We start from the raw sequence: 12182 nt of genomic DNA on the forward strand, positions 1-12182 counted from the left end.
AACCCTATGCACGCGGCGCCAACCGGTGATTTCAGAAACCCCAACCTGCAGAAAACAACATTCTACACATCCCAAATGCCCTCAAAATCACGCCAGTACGAGTTTCGGAAAATGAACCACACATACAACACAAATTGCACATTAGTATACACAATTCAAGCATTAATTGACATCATAACATCATACACATCATGGATTCAACAAAGGATTAAAAGTCACACAAATTAACCCAATCCCTAAACCTATCATATGACTCAATTGATACGAATTCCACATCTATTCTATGCTATTAACCCCTAACCCGATAATGGATGATAATCAGACAAGTCCCCCCTTACCTTAGCCAAATTCTTGATCTTTGGTCTCTCCTCTTCAGTTCTCCTTCACGTTCCTCGTTCCCAAAACTTCTGTTCTTTCACGTTCTTTCTTTTCCCCAATCCTTTATTATTTTATGAAAATAATAATATTAAGGTTAGTAAAAACTTTACTATATCACACCCCCTTCTTTACTATTTCCTTACAATGGCCCAATGTCATAAACCATTATTTTCCATAAAATTCTCAATAATTCTAATTATTAATTCAATATTCCAAATTAAATTAATAATAAAAGTATACGGGCGTTACAACTCTCCCCCACTAAAAGAGTTTTCGTCCTCGAAAACATACCTCAAGCAAAGAGTTCCGGATAGGAATCTTTCATCTGGCTTTCTAACTCCCAGGTGACGTTTCCATCAGCTGGTCCTCCCCAAACTACTCTGACTAAAGCTATTTCCTTGCCCCGCAATTGCTTCAGTCTTCTATCTTCAATCCTCACAGGCAACGTTTCAACCGTTAACTTGTCTTTAACCTGCACATCATCCACTTGGATCACGTGAGACGGATCCGAAATGTATTTCCTCAATCGAGACACATGAAATACATCATGCAAGTTGGCAAGCATCGACGGTAAAGCAATACGATATGCCACTTCTCCCACTCTTTCAGAAATTTGGAATGGTCCAATAAAACGCGGAGTCAACTTCTTTGACTACAAAGCTCGACCAATACCCGTCATAGGAGTAACCTTCATAAACACATGATCTCCCTCTTGAAACTCAAGTGTCTTCCTTCTTTTATCATAATAACTCTTCTGACGACTCTGGGAAGCTTTCATCTTCTCTTGAATCATCTTAATCTTCTCCGTAGTCTGTTGTACAATTTCTGGTCCAATCACAGCACTCTCACCAGCTTCGTACCAACACAATGGAGTTCTACATCTCCTACCATACAATGCCTCAAACGGAGCCATACCTATACTCGAATGAAAACTGTTGTTGTAGGTAAATTCAATCAAAGGCAGATAACTATCCCAAGCACCTCCTTTTTCTAACACACAAGCACGTAACAAATCTTCTAACGACTGATTTGTCCTCTCAGTCTGTCCATCCGTCTGCGGATGATAAGCAGAACTCAATCTCAGCTTAGTACCCAAAGCCTTCTGCAAACCTTCCCAGAACTTAGACGTAAATCTCGGATCTCTGTCTGACACGATACTCGAAGGAATACCATGCAGACTCACTATCTTCTCAATATATAATTGAGCCAGCTTTTCCATCGGATAATCCATTCTTACCGATATAAAATGTGCAGACTTCGTCAATCTATCCACCACGACCCAGATAGCTTCACAATTCTTAACAGTCCTCGGCAGACCTGAAATAAAATCCATCGATATGCTATCCCATTTCCACTCAGGAGTAAACATCGGTTGCATAAATCCAGAAGGCTTCTGATGTTCAACCTTTGACTTCTGACAAGTCAAACAAGAATACACAAACTCAGCAATTTCTTTCTTCATTCCAGGCCACCAAAATAGCTTTCTCAAATCATGATACATCTTGGTAGCTCCAGGATGAATACTTAATCCACTACGGTGTCCTTCTTCTAAAATACTTCTTCGAAGTTCAGCAACATTAGGAACACAAACTCTGTCACCAAACCTCAGTAATCCATTCTCGTCAACTCTGAATTCACCGCCCTTGTCTTGGTTAATCAAAGTCAACTTGTCGACTAATTCGACATCAGCCTTCTGACCCTCTCTGATCTCTTCAAGAATACCACTAGTCAGCTTCAGCATACCCAACTTAACACTAGTAGGAGTACCTTCACATACCAAACTCAAGTCTCTGAATTGTTCGATCAAATCCAATTCCTTCACCATTAGCATAGCCATATGCAAAGTCTTCCTACTTAAAGCATCAGCAACCACATTTGCCTTACCCAGATGGTAATTTAAACTAAAATCATAATCTTTAAGGAATTCCAACCACCTTCTCTGCCTCATATTCAGTTCTTTCTGGTCAAAGAGATACTTCATACTCTTATGATCACTGAACACCTCAAATCTCGAACCATACAGATAATGTCGCCACAATTTCAAAACAAAAACTACCGCTGCCAACTCTAAATCATGAGTCGGATAATTCCTTTCATGCACTTTGAGTTGTTTTGACGCATAAGCGACCACTTGTTGATTCTGCATCAGTACACCACCTAAACCCATCAACGAAGCATCATAATAAACCACAAATGATTCTATCGGATTCGGCAAAATCAAAATAGGAGCACTAGTCAACCTCTTCTTCAGCTCTTGGAATCCTTCCTCACATTTTACATCCCAAATAAAAGCCTGACCCTTTCTGGTTAATTTAGTTAACGGCAATGCTAACTTTGACAATCCTTCAATGAACTTCCTGTAATAACCTGTCAGACCAAGAAAACTATGGATCTCTGACACTGACTTCGGTGCTTCCCATTGAGATACAACCTCTATCTTGGTAGGATCGACAACAATACCATTCTTGGAAATTACATGTCCAAGAAAACTGACCTCTTCTAAACAAAATTCACACTTCGACAGTTTGGCGAAAAGTTGTTTCTCTTTTAACAACTCCAACACAATTTTGAGATGTTCCGCATGTTCTTCCTCACTCTTAGAATATATTAGGATATCATCTATAAACACCACCACGAACTTATCGAGATAAGGATGAAATATCCTATTCATACACTACATAAATACGCCAGGTGCATTAGTAACCCCGAACGGCATTACCAAATACTCATAATGCCCATACCTTGTTCTGAAAGCAGTCTTCTGAATATCATCGTCTTTCACACGAATCTGGTGATACCCAGATCTCAGATCAATCTTACTAAACACACATGCTCCAACCAGCTGATCCATCAAATCATCAATCCTCAGCAAGGGATACCGATTCTTGATAGTAACCTTGTTCAATTGTCTGTAATCCACACACAACCTCATTGAACCCTCTTTCTTCTTCACTAGCAACACAGGTGCACCCCACGGAGAAACACTAGGACGAATGAACTTCTTCTCAAGTAATTCTTCCAACTGCTTCTTCAGTTCAGTCAACTCAGACGGTGACATACGATACGGTGCCATTGACACTGGACTAGTTCCCGGAATCAATTCAATGGAAAACTCTACTTCTCTTTCTGGCGGTAATTCATTCACTTCTTCCGGAAAAACTTCTGGAAAATCACATACCACTGGTAGTTCGCTACTCACTACTCTTTCCTTCGAATTTGCCAATGCAAATAACATAAACACCGTTGCACCATTCTTGATAGCTTCATCCACTTGTCTAGCTGTCATCTCCATATCATCAGAATTAACTCCTTCAGGAAAGATTACTATCTTCGAAAAACAGTTGATGTGAAAACGGTTAAATTCTAACCAGTTCATCCCCAGGATTACATCGAGTTGTTTCAACGGAAGGCACACTAAGTCCATCCCGAATTCTCTACCAAAAATGTCAACCGGACAATTCAAGCATGCAGACGAAGTAGTTACTGAACCCGACGCCGGAGTATCAATAACCATACTTCCATTTATTTCAAATATTTCCAAATTCAACCTCTTAGCACAATCCAAAGAAATAAAAGAATGAGTTGCTCCAGTATCAATAATCGCAACTAAAGGTGTGCCATGAATAAAACACGTACCTTTAATTAGTCTATCCTCCGGAGTGGTCTCTGATCCAGACAAAGCGAAAACTTTTCCTCCAGCTTGGTCCTTCTTCGGTTTAGGACACTGTGGGCTAATGTGACCCTCTTCACCACAATTGTAACAAGTCACAATCTTCTTCTTACAATCAGCGGCAACATGACCCACTTCTTCACACTTGAAGCACTTCTTCTGGTTCAGCTTGCACTCATTCCTACGGTGCCCGACCTCACCACAATTATAGCACCTGACAAAAGCACTGGAGTCTCCCCCACTAGGCTTCTTCCAACCACCAGTCTTTGGATTACCTCTACCATATGGCTTACCCTTATTCATAGGCTTCTTCCCTTTTCTATCAACTAACTCGCGAGAGTGAGATGATTTCAACTTGAGATTACCTTCCTCGAAGATCCTACTACAGTCCACCAAGTCTACAAATCTTCGGATTCTCTGATATCTGATACCCTGCTTAATCTCATCACGGAGACCATTGATGCATTTCGAGAATTCACTAGCTTCATCGTTGTTGTAGTGAACATAGTACTTCGCCAACTCAACGAACTTCGAAGCATACTCTGGTACTGTCATGCTACCTTGAACTAGTTCCAGAAATTCAATTTCCTTTCGACCTCTTACGTCTTCAGGAAAGTACCTTCTCAAAAATTCTCTCTTGAACACAGCCCAAGAAATAGCCACACCATCAGTTTCCGGTTCAGTCCTGGTGGCCATCCATCAGTCGTCAGCTTCTTCAGACAACATGTGAGTACCATATCTCACCTTCAGATCCTCAGCACAATCGATGACTCTAAAGATTCTCTCGATCTCCTTAAGCCACTTTTGAGCACCTTCAGGATCATGCGTGCCCTTGAACAATGGAGGATTGTTCCTCTGAAAACTGTTCAGCTGCCTGTCAGCACCAATCGCAGCTCCATTGGCATTTCCTCCCAGCACACCAGCAATCATGCCCAGAGCCTCAGCGATAGCATCATCCTTTCTTCCTCCTCTTCCAGCCATTGTTCTGCTTAAATCACAACCAATTTAATCAGAACAGAGGTATCGACAATTAACTCTTACTAGTCGTATACACAGGAAAACAAAACTTTAACACTAAGACTCTGGTCATAACGACCGACTATGCTCTGATACCACTATTGTAACACCCCTTACTAACCTCGCAGCAATATAAAACAAATATTCAGAGTACATGAAATAAGGGTGCCACAATTCATAATAAATAAACATCATTCAGTCATGTCATGCATTCACTGAGGTAATCATCATAAATTAAAACGTTTCATGTTAACACAGCGAAAATTTATCAAACAGACTAAGTTTAACATCTTTAAAACTCATCCTTCAAAACATCAAAACGTAGAGAGGGTTATCAAACATAAACTCTAAACATCGCGTCCCCAGTGTTACAACTATCAGAGCATGACACCTGACGCTACTAAAATAACTGACTCATGAGCTAATCCTCACCGAGTCGAACAACCGCTATCCTCAATTTGAAAATGACAACATGTAAGGGTGAGTCTCATCATAATTAACAAATGTTATAAGGTTATAAAGCAATAACACATCACAGTTGCATCATTCACCCAATTGTTTCATAAACAGACATTCAAAACAAGTCAAACAATAATCATCACATCATCAACATTTACAACACTGGAATACCTCCAATCATGTTATAAATTATGCATATATATGAACTGAAACTATGCATGTGGTACCAACATCATCAAATGGGTATAACCCATGACCGATCCAACATTATCAAGATACGGCCCCGCCAGCACAGATTCCACACAATGGGAATCATGCCCTTCACTGATCCAACACACCCTCATGGATACAGTATCATCAATGAACATGAATGAATGCAACATATACAACATACTTATACCAGCATCATCATCATCATCAAAATCATCATCATCATCAAGTATGTTCATATATATTAACATCATTCAATCACAATTCCATCATCATCATATAGAAAATATACACGTATTTGCACCAATCATCATCTTCAACAAGAAATAGCATACATGTATTTTCATCATTCTAAAACCAATCAATCATCATCATATAGATTATTCTATAAGGTTCGTTTAGCTCGAAACGGCACATCAAACTGACTAACAGTTAAAAAGTTATGCGTCTTTGAACTTGTAGAATATCTCAAAACATCAACAGCATGCGGCGCCATCCTAGTTCGCGGCGCGAACTGAGCGTCCCAAAAATCCTTGGCTCTCTGCCAAGCTATTCGCGGCGCAACCATCTGCACGCAACGGGAAACGAGAAAAAGTTACGCCTTCGCGGCGCCAGCACGGGTACGCGGCGCGACCTGTGCGTATCACCACATCCTGGCATTCTGCCCACCTGTTCGCGACGCCAACCCTATGCACGCGGCGCGAACCGGTGATTTCAGAAACCCCAACCTGCAGAAAACAACATTCTACACATCCCAAATGCCCTCAAAATCACGCCAGTACGAGTTTCGGAAAATGAACCACACATACAACACTAATTGCACATTAGTATACACAATTCAAGCATCAATTGACATCATAACATCATACACATCATGGATTCAACAAAGGATTAAAAGTCACACAAATTAACCCAATCCCTAAATCTATCATATGACTCAATTGATACGAATTCCACATCTATTCTATGCTATTAACCTCTAACCCGATAATGGTTGATAATCAGACAAGTCCCCCCTTACCTTAGCCAAATTCTTGATCTTTGGTCTCTCCTGTTCAGTTCTCCTTCACGTTCCTCGTTCCCAAAACTTATGTTCTTTCACGTTCTTTCTTTTCCCCAATCCTTTATTATTTTAGGAAAATAATAATATTAAGGTTAGTAAAAACTTTACTATATCACACCCTCTTCTTTACTATTTCCTTACAATGGCCCAATGTCATAAACCATTATTTTCCATAAAATTCTCAATAATTCTAATTATTAATTCAATATTCCAAATTAAATTAATATTAAAAGTATACGGGCGTTACAATTATGATGGTGCTTATAATCATGACAAGTCTTCCTCGTACTGTGGTGGAATCTTTCATGACAAATTTGGTGTTTTCTTCTTGGCTTTTGCTAAACAAGTTAAGTGGCCTTCTTCAATTTTTGTTGAATCATATGCGGTTTTGATAACCACTGAAATATTTATGGACACATATTGGTCTAAGTTATGGATAGAAATGTATTCCACTATGGTAGTGCCAGTATACTCCAATCACACTTTGGTGCCTTGGCAATTAAGGAATCGATGAAAGGCTTGCAGAAGTTTTTTTTTTTTTTTACAAATATACACTTTTTCATTACTCATATTATTATAGGAGGGAATACATATGCAAATATTTTTGCTAACTTATACTTCATTTTTAATTTTCTAGCCATTTTTACCCCATTCCTCTAGGAATTAGAAATGACTTTGTGAAAAATAGTTAGAGTTGCCGTTCTTTAGATTTTATTTTTTAATGGATCTTTAGCTTTATCCATCATCCTTCTTGCAATTATATTTATTTCCTAATATATGAGGTCTAATTTAAAAGAAACTGCTCCTAGAAAAACTAAACTTACTATACCATTTTCAGTAACAATAAATTAAAATAGATACAATAACGTATGTTATTCTTAAAATTTAATATCATTTTGTTGAAAACATGATGAATGAATATATGAATATATGAGTGACACTCATCTTTAGTGGAACAAATTTTTTTGTTCATATAATAACAAAATATAACATGAATGATAATAGTGGAAGAAGATCGTGATTCAAATGTTAACGATTCAGTCATAATTTAACATGAATGACCAATCATGAAACATATGATAAATTTCTACATGAAACTTTTTAATTGACAATAAATGCACTTCCATTGATTTGTGTTGAGTGCCAGAAAGTGGTTATTTTGTGTGTGTAAATAGTGGCACTTATCGATACTTTTTGTTAAAACCGTTGAATAATTCCCCGTTTTGTGAATAAATACGTATACTTTGTGAATAGATATATTTTCATATACTCTTATACTTTTTGATAGTTTTCTACTCTTTGTGTAGGTATTTTTGCGTATTTGGGCCATGAGCAATAAAGTGTCGAAGACACGGCTTCAAACGCGCGATTTTGAGCGGCGGAATCAATTCATTCGGCGGTTAAGGCTCAAAATAAGGATGATAAAAATCATCATTTTGGTCTCCATTCATTCATTATTAGATAGAGCATTGAATAAGTTTTCTAACGCTTCAAACCGGGCGCAAATCGGAGTTACGGTTCTCAAGTTATGGCCGAAACAGTGCAGAATTTTTCTGCTACTGGTGTCACTCGCCGGGCGAAGGATTAGGCTCGCCGGGCGAGCCTGACTGGCCCAAAAATGTGATTTGCTACTTCCTGGAGTCGCCGGGCGAAGCAGTGTCGGCAGAATACGCAATAAAGCTGTTGGAAATCATTTTTTTCAAGTATGGTTGGATATTTTAGAGCTCCAATCCATCCAATAGCATTTTTTGAGTGGAATGATGCTAGAAAACACATTGGAGCTGTCAAATGGATGATCCGGGGTTGAGTCCTTCATCAATCGGTGCCGACAAACCGGGAGATTTTTGAGTTTTTCTCCATTTCTTCTCTTTGTAGTTTCTTTTGTGAGTTTTGTTATGTATATACTTTGATCTCATGTATATTTGTTGACTATTATGTTATATAAAGCTTGCTTTCATATTTTTATGGATTATTGTCTTAGATTGTTGCTTTGTTGCTATGTGTTTGAGTTGCTATAGAGATGTAGGGCTCTAATGCTTATCTAGGATGATTTTCTATTAACTTAATTGCAGAGATGGATTAGGTTGATAGTCACTTAGTGTCAGTGCTTAATGCGTCTGAGTGGTCGTGTTTGTCTGAGAGATCGACATTTACGGGAAGCTCGGATTTCTCATGTGTTGTTTAGGTGTCTGAGAGATCGTCACTTAGATAATGTTGTGGGTTGTGTTGTTGACATGTGGTAATATTGATAGGTTACAAGTTGAGTATATTCGGTCAATAAGTTTAAGTTTGTGAAGAGTAGATTATATGCAATACTTGATAGTTTCTTCTATTTGAAGAATGAATTTATTTTGTGTTCATAAGTTAAATTTCCGCATTTACCGTCTAAACCCATTATAACCCAAACTCATAACTGCGGAAACTGTTGAATGGCAGTTCGATAGCACTAGTCCCTGTGGAGACGATAATTTCCCAGATAAATACTTCCAAAACTTTTGTTGCTTGCCGCTTGACCGCTTCAACAAAATGGCGCCGTTGCCGGGGATTGGTGTTTTATTGAACTTGCATCGCAATAGTTTCTTTTGTTTTGAGTTTTGTATATATCGCACATTTTGTATAGTCTTACTTGTTTATATTTATACTTGTAGTTGTAAATTTGTTATATCATTGTTTGTTCTTTTCACGTTTGCTTGTGTGTTGTTAGGAATAGCCAGACAGAAGTAACTTAAAGGAACTTTCTTTAATAACAGGCGTCGAGCTTACGACGTAAAACAAGCATGTTTATTCTTTTTAGTTTGTGTTTAGTTTAGGTAGTGTGATGCAATTGTCTAAACAAATTTAGATTGGACCAGATCTTAAATTTCAAACTTCACTTTTAAATTTGTTTAGACAATTTCATCCGGTCTTTTAGTATATGTATATTAATTGTGTTCACGTTTGTGTTCGTCTTTGAGCTTGTTGTGAATAGCTTGAGGATATTTAGGTGATTTGTCAAGTTTGATCGATTCGACTTGCAAATGCGTGGTAATGATTTTGTTAAGGTTTTGTACACGTTCGAGGTATGTGTTTATCGCTTTCTATACTTTAGCATATTCAGGATACTTAGGCTTTTTACAATTTCTATGTTATTCATTCTCTTGTATACTTGTTCGTTTGTGAATCACTTTAGTTCCTACCCTTTTTGTGAGGTAGCTTTCCATTATTTACATATGCTGGAGACCGCATTCTTGTTCTAACTGGATTTTATTATGCTTAATCTTTTGTTTGTGTTGATTATATGAAAGCATAGAAAGTGATCAAGGCATTTTTGTTTCATTTTGAGCACAACTACCTTGGCCAAATAGACAATTCACCTTGTGAGTGTGTGATCATTAGTACCTCCTTTGAGCCTTTTTGTCAATGTCCATGTTGTTTTTGCTAAATGCTTGTCTATGAGTGTTTGGTTCTCATTTTTGTATGGGTGTTGATTCTTTGTTTTCTTCAACCCTTAACCATTATTTTTGGTTTGAATTTTTACCTTGCCTTAGAAAGTAGGGAGTATTCACACTTTGATATTATGGTTGAATTCAAGTTGGGGAGAGAATGATTGTGCATTTGTGGTTGATTGATTATGAGGTTGTGAAAAAGAAAAGAAAAAGAAAAAAAAAGTGAAAAATAATGAAAAGAAAAAAGAAAGAAAAAAGTGAAAAAAACCATGAAAAACAAAAAGAAAAGAGAGTATGGAATAATTGTGCTAATAAGTTATGTAATTGGTTTGAGAAACTTGTGATGAAGAAGAAAGTTTGATTGAAATTCCATTGTTTGAAACTTTGTGGAAGTAATTACTCCCTTAGGTTTAGGCAAGTTTTTGTTTCGATTAGCTTTAGGAATTATCACTTGTTTGTTAACCAAGCCACATTACATCCTTGAAAGTCCTTGTGATTCTTGCCTTTGTAGTTTCAATATGATTTTTTTGGGATGACTGCATAATTTAATCTTTTGTTTGCAAGATTGCGGGTGAGTGAAATTACCTCATTTTGTGTGTTTGTCATCTACCGATGATTTTATTTTGCTAGGTGTGATTCATTTGTGAACTTGTATTGTTTTAGAATGTTTGGTATATTATTTGTACTTTGCGTTTGTTTCGTGTTTATGTTATCATCGTAGTTTAGTGGTAAGTGTTTACTTTGTGTGTACCATTTTTCATTTGAGCCATACATTTGTTTCCGTTTTTCAAAACTTGTCGATTCGTGATTCTTTGGTTGATCACTTTTATTTCTTTGAGTTGTTTGTTTCTTGTTTGAGGACAAACAAGTATAAAGTTGGGGAGAGTGTTGAGTGCCAGAAAGTGGTTATTTTGTGTGTGTAAATAGTGGCACTTATCGATACTTTTTGTTAAAACCGTTGAATAATTCCCCGTTTTGTGAATAAATACATATACTTTGTGAATAGATATATTTTCATATACTCTTATACTTTTTGATAGTTTTCTACTCTTTTTGTAGGTATTTTTGCGTATTTGGGCCATGAGCAATAAAGTGTCGAAGACACGGCTTCAAACGCGCGATTTTGAGCGGCGGAATCAATTCATTCGGAGGTTAAGGCTCAAAATAAGGATGATAAAAATCATCATTTTGGTCTCCATTCATTCATTATTAGATAGAGCATTGAATAAGCTTTCTAACGCTTCGAACCGGGCGCAAATCGGAGTTACGGTTCTCAAGTTATGGCCGAAACAGTGCAGAATTTTTCTGCTACTGGTGTCACTCGCCGGGCGAAGGATTAGGCTCGCCGGGCGAGCCCGACTGGCCCAAAAATGTGATTTGCTACTGCCTGGAGTCGCCGGGCGAACCATTTTAGTCGCCGGGCGAAGCAGTGTCGGCAGAAAACGCAATAAAGCTGTTGGAAATCATTTTTTTCAAGTATGGTTGGATATTTTAGAGCTCCAATCCATCCAATAGAATTTTTTGAGTGGAATGATGCTAGAAAACACATTGGAGCTGTCAAATGGATGATCCGGGGTTGAATCCTTCATCAATCGGTACCGACAAACCGGGAGATTTTTGAGTTTTTCTCCATTTCTTCTCTTTGTAGTTTCTTTTGTGAGTTTTGTTATGTATATACTTTGATCTCATGTATATTTGTTGACTATTATGTTATATAAAGCTTGCTTTCATATTTTTATGGATTATTGTCTTAGATTGTTGCTTTGTTGCTATGTGTTTGAGTTGCTATAGAGATGTAGGGCTCTAATGCTTATCTAGGATGATTTTCTATTAACTTAATTGCAGAGATGGATTAGGTTGATAGTCACTTAGTGTTAGTGCTTAATGCGTCTGAGTGGTCGTGTTTGTCTGAGAGATCGACATTTACGGGAAGCTCGGATTTCTCATGTGTTGTTTAGGT

Source organism: Vicia villosa, unplaced genomic scaffold (genome assembly GCF_029867415.1).
Source record: "Vicia villosa cultivar HV-30 ecotype Madison, WI unplaced genomic scaffold, Vvil1.0 ctg.001936F_1_1, whole genome shotgun sequence".
Classification (NCBI taxonomy): domain Eukaryota; kingdom Viridiplantae; phylum Streptophyta; class Magnoliopsida; order Fabales; family Fabaceae; genus Vicia; species Vicia villosa.